This window comes from Phascolarctos cinereus, unplaced genomic scaffold (genome assembly GCF_003287225.1).
Source record: "Phascolarctos cinereus isolate Bilbo 61053 unplaced genomic scaffold, phaCin_HiC Scaffold_2;HRSCAF=192, whole genome shotgun sequence".
Taxonomy (NCBI): Eukaryota; Metazoa; Chordata; class Mammalia; order Diprotodontia; family Phascolarctidae; genus Phascolarctos; species Phascolarctos cinereus.
Window position 1 is genome coordinate 138993532 of NW_027555625.1, and position 5868 is coordinate 138999399.

Sequence of the window (5868 nt, forward strand, 5' to 3'; positions counted from 1 at the left end):
CTGCTCCCTCCCAAGATATCCCATTCCACTTGGGGATAGTTCCAATTGTTAGGAAATGTTTCCTTGCACCTGCCCTAATGTTTCCTTCTTGTAGCTTCCAGCCATTGCTCTTGGTACCAGACAGACTAGGTCTAAATCCTCTTCCACCTGAATGTCCTTTAAATTCTTTCAGTGACTTTGGTGGCCATCTAGCACAATCCAAATGTAAAAAAAAAAAATTGTGCTCTCTTCAGCAGCACATATACTAAAATTGGAATGATACAGAGAAGATTAGCATGGCCCCTGAACAAGGATGACATACAAATTCGTGAAGAAAAACCATTTCTACAATATCCTGATCCATTATCACTTGGCAACCTCCAGTGAGAGGGAACCTACTACCTGTCTTGATGGACACTTTTGGTCCATTTTAATGGTTAGGAAGTTTTTCCTTACATAAAGGCTAAATCTGCTCCTCTGGACCTGCCTTCCCACCCCATTACTTCTAATTCTGCCCTCTTCTTCCAAACAGAACAAGTCTACTCCATCTTCCGTGGGTGATCTCTTCAAATACTCAAAATAATCAAAGGCACTTATGATATCTCTCTTAAGTCTTCTCTTTTCTAAGCTGACTCTCCCCAATTCTTTTGATCTTTGTGTAACCAGGGTAATAATAGGGCTTTTATGAAAAGTCAGGACCCTGGAAATCTGTCACCCAAGCCTTCCCTACTGCCCCACTATCTATACTTATTTATGTATTACTTTATTATTATATATTGTACATAATGTTATATATTACATATGTTTATTTATACTCTTCATAACCTGGATCCTTCTTTTCTTCCCAGAATTCTTAGGAATCCTCTCCATCCCATTCTATGATCTAGCTACACTGGTTTCCTTAAAGTTACTCATACACAATTCATCTCCCATCTTGATACCTTTGCACTGTCTCTGTGCCTCATGCTTGGAATACTCTGCTCCCTCACTTTTGTCTCTTAGCTCGAATCCTACCTCCTGCAGGAGGCCTTTTCCTAGTGTCCTGAGATTTTAATGCCTTCCCCTTTCAGATTTCCTTCAGTTAATCGGTCAACAAACATTTGTGAAAATCCTTGTCATAACATACTCAACAAATGATCATTCAGCTTCTTCCTGAAGACCTTCAAGAAGGGGGAACCTACCATCTCTTGAGGAAGCCCATTCCACTTTTGGATAGCTCCAATTGTTAAGAAGTTTTTCCTGACATCAAACTTAACCTCACCTCTTTACAATGACCACACATTGCTCTCGGTTTTACACTTTGGGGTCAAACGAAACAAATCTACTCCCTAATACACATGATAACCTTTCAAATACTTAGAGATAGCAGTTATAACCCCCTGAGTATTCTTTTCTCATCATGAACATCCCCAGTTCTTTCACTTTATTTTCATATATCATTGATGGAGGCCCTTCACCATTTTGATTGTTCTCTTCTAGTCAGGGTTCAGATTATGAATTCCTTTTTAAACTATGTTGCCCAGAAGTGGAATACTATACTACAAATGAGGTCTAATTAGGGGTAAGTAGAATTGGACCATCAACTCCCTTTTCTTGGAAGTTACAGCAACTTTCCCTACTGCCCTCTACCAGAGAACTCTCTTTACAAGAAAATTTCAAAGTAGTTTTACTTCTTTTTCTCCTTATCCTTCCTTATTCTCCTTCTTCTCTCTACTTTTTTTCCCCTTTTTCCACATGGGATGAGGGTAGCTACTGCCCAAATAATGTCATTTTGAATGAGAGCTAAGGAGTACAGTATGGTTCCATACACTCTACAGGTTAGGCCATCTTCTGTTATCCTTAGTAATAGTCACCCTAGATTTTAAACAACCACAAGGGCAGTTATCAAACACCTCACCTAGTATCCCAGGATTCCCATGCCACAGAACAGCTGGTCACTTTTCCAAGAGGGGATTTGAAACAGCTCTGCCCAAGTCCTCTTATGAACAGAATAGTTTCTCTTGGCCCCTTTCCCAGACATTCCCAAACCCAGGGCTGCTGCTCCTGCTGTGTCTTTTAACCTCACTGATGTATGGCCATGTCTCCAGGAGGAGAAGATCCACATTCTTAAACTGAGCTGGCCCAGTACTGGGACATTATGAACTCTCCAAACCAATTGCATCTTACAAATGAGCTATTAGTGGGCTATATGGAACATTGAATTCCACAGGCCTTGAGGGAACTCACCTTAAATGAGATATTCATTGTGGGCCACGTGTCCCACAGATGGCTCTGTGCTAATTTTAATTCAATTTGCCTTATTCTTTTATTTTCTTTTTTTCCCCTTCCTTCTCCCACTAAACACGTTAATGTAAAACGCACTCGGTGTTCCATTCTCTTCACTGCACTAATGTGGAGTAGCTATATATATGTGGGTTATTCTGGCTCTCAGTATGCAATAAACAATACCATTCGGGGGAAAATAGAGAAGGGTTGGTAGACAAGAGAGATAAGGGGCCTCTCTACCAGGCCCAAGTCTAACCTTTATCATCAGCCAGATTTAAAAGAGAGGAGTCAGTGGTTGAAATGTCCTCTTTATTGTCTTGGCAGGAATTTTTTCTGCAGCCACCAGTTATACTCACAGATGCTCTGAATATATCTATACTGGCTCCAGAAAACAAGAAAAGAAGCCTAGATTTAGAGGTAGTGTGGTATGGTGGGAAAGTCACTGGACCAGGAGAAAGGAATCTTGTTGCGTTCACTTTGGTATTGTGTGACCTTGGGCAAGGTGTTAATCTCTCTTGGTTTAACTCACCTATGAAAGGGAAATAATAATTCTTGCCCTTTGGGTCTTTGTGATGATCATGTAAGAGCACAGATGCAAAAGAGCATTGAAATTTAAGAGGTGCTAGACTGCTGAGGAATTTTCATTGGAAAAATTATTTTTATCTACGTTTAAAATATGTTGTCAGATGACAGGAAGAAAGCAGAGCTTGATCAACATGTATTTTGCTTCTATCTTCACCAAGAAGAAGCTTCATTCTACATAGGATAAAACAACTATTAATGAGATTTAATTGGAGCCCAAGATCAGAGGGAAAATGTAAAGAGCATCTTGCCACTTTGAATGAGTCTTCAGTCTTCAATCCCAGATAAATGACATCCTAGAGCATTAAAATAACTTACATATGATCTTTGAGCTTTTGCCTGGACTTTCATCACTCCTGGGGGACTGGAATGGACCCAGAAGGCTGGACAATGGCAAAAATCCCAATTTTTGAAAAAGAGAAATTACCAACTGATAGGTTTGATGTCAGTCCTTGGTAAAGTTCAATAATAGATTATTAAATAAGTGCTCCATGAGTACTTAGAGAAGAAATGAAGTGATTACCAGGAACCAGGATGGATTCATTAAGAAAAACTCATGCCAGATACATCCACAACCATTTTAAACAATACCACTTTGGAGAAGAAAAAGGGTTTGCATATTGTTAAGTACAAAATATTTAATGCTGCACCTTTTTATTGTATTAGTTCACTGGTAAGTCATGGCAATGACATAGATATAATGTTTATGGATTTGATATGTTCTTGACAAAATTTCTCATAATACCCTTGTAATCTAGATAACATTATAGTTAAGCATATTGATAGCTATTTGAACAATTGTACCCAAAGTGTGCTAATACATTATCAGCTACTCTTGGGAGGACTCCTAGTACTATGTAAAAGGATTTTCTTGTCTCTCTTTTATTCAACATATTTATCAATGGCTTTGCATGCTATGATTTAAACAAGGACCAGATTTAGCAAAGGAAGAGGATCAGGGTTTGAATTGATGTTTGCCAGCTTACTAGCTATGTAATCTTTTGCAACTTATTTTGTCTTTCTGGGCTATAGGTTCCTCATGTGTAAAAGGAAAGTGTTAAATTTGATTTTCTGTAAGGTCCCTTCCAGTTCTAAATCCTATGATCCACAAAAGACATAGGAAGCATGTTCATCATCATCGTGGGTACTATGAAACTAAGGGGGACTAGAACAGTAGGGGATTGAATCAGGATTCAAAATTATCTTGGTTGGCCATGATCAAATGGGCCCAAATTAATGAAGTGAAGTTTTACTGAGAAGGTGAAGTTCTGCAATCAGGTAAAATAAGAATAATAGCAATATAAGTATAGGACACAAAATAATCTGGAGTTTTTACTTGCCACAATTTCAAAATGAGTCAAAGTATGACTAAGTTATGAAAAATAAAATAAAATTAATATATTTATATATACAGATATATATTTATACATATAGGTGAACACACACATGCACACACACAAACACACACACACACATGCACATACACACACTTAAGTATTTCAAGGAAATCTTGTGACCAGCCTGACTCTTTGATCTTAGCCAAGTTGGCTTATGTTCAAGACACATTCTTACCTCATATTCATGTAAAAAAAAATGTGATAAAGCTAATAATGATTAACCAAAAACAGGCATTCAAAACAAGGAGGAAAATCCTATACTAATTCCATAGACTTTAATAAGGCAGAGCTGTGATTGGGTCCAAATGTGGCAACTGTCTTGTATTGGAGACAATAGTTGGATCTAGAAATCTTCATGATCCTTTTCTGTTGTTTTGTTTCTGTTGTTGGTTTGTTTCTGGTTTGTTTAGCTCCTTTAGTTTCATCCTTAAGTGTTTCTTGAAGTGATTTCCCTTGATTATGTCATTCACTAAGCTTGATATAACCCTTTTTTCCCCCTCTTCGATAAGGTGACTCCTTACAATCTTCTACCACCTTTTTCTGCAAGATTTCATAGATGAGTTGAGCTGATAGTTCAAGCTTCTATTTCCCTTGGACATGGAGATCAACTGCTAAGGCAATTTCTAAGCCCTTTTGGTCTTTTCCTCGTGATGATTACTTGACAGTACTTGAGCTTCCTTAGTAATGGTGATGGTGTGTGTTGATTATCTATTACATTATATGATTTCACTTTGGGAGGGATGCGGCATCAATAGCTTGTTTAAGTCGTTCCCCTGAAAGTTCCTTCAATAACATATCAATATCTTCTCATTTTTATTCTTCTAATTTGGGTATTGATTTTAATATTTGCTCTAACAACCTGATGGTCTGACAGCTGATTTGGAAATAATTCCTGCATCAGTAAGCAACCAAGTCTTATTTTTTAAGACACAGTCAAATTAATTTTGTGTGCGTATATGTGTGTGTTGTGTTGTTTTTGTAATTCTATTTAGTGCTTTCTATATCCAGGACCTAAAAGTATTACAAAAATAAGTATTACAGAAAATAATATATGAATCCAAGAATGATGGAAAAAGAACTTACTGTGGACTGAGGTAGTCAAGGAAGGATTTCAGGAGGAGAAGGGACTGGAGCTTTCCGAAACTCCCCAAGTCCCCCCTACCCAGAGAAGAATATAAGGAACCTGATTCTCAGCTATTCTTGGCTTTCCTCTGAGACTGGCAGTTTTCTCAGAGAAATGAGCTGTTTGGAGAAGGGGGCGTCATTTCCTCATCCATTTTGGCGTAGGCCATGCCAAAGAACTTAAAATAAGAGTTGCCAAGATGTTCTGTGGGTGAAGTGAACATCAACATTACCAATTCTGTTATTAATAAGTGTTTTCTTTTTTAGGTGAGTGGAAGCTGCTGTTCTATAAAAATGAAATCCTGAGTCACAGGTCCTCAGTACTGCAGGCCTTGCCTCACAATGGGTTTGAGCTTCTTTAAATTTTAGTTTGTTTCATTCTGGGGGGAAGGGGGTGTGGCTAGTGCAAACAATCCAAGAACAGAACTGGGTTTCTCTCTTTGTCTTATGGTGGTCCCTCAACAGCCCTCATCTGTCACACAGTGTCATCTGCTCATGACTGGAGAGTCATAAGCAATTATTC

The 5868-nt window shown here is 38.2% G+C and overlaps 1 non-coding gene across 1 annotated transcript; it reads left to right on the plus strand.

Annotated features, from left to right (window-relative positions):
• The first annotated feature begins 220 nt into the window (after positions 1 to 220).
• On the plus strand, positions 221 to 327 carry LOC144456106 (U6 spliceosomal RNA). Its single transcript, XR_013485007.1, has one exon. It is a non-coding gene; the product is annotated as a U6 spliceosomal RNA (small nuclear RNA).
• The last annotated feature ends 5541 nt before the right edge of the window (positions 328 to 5868 follow it).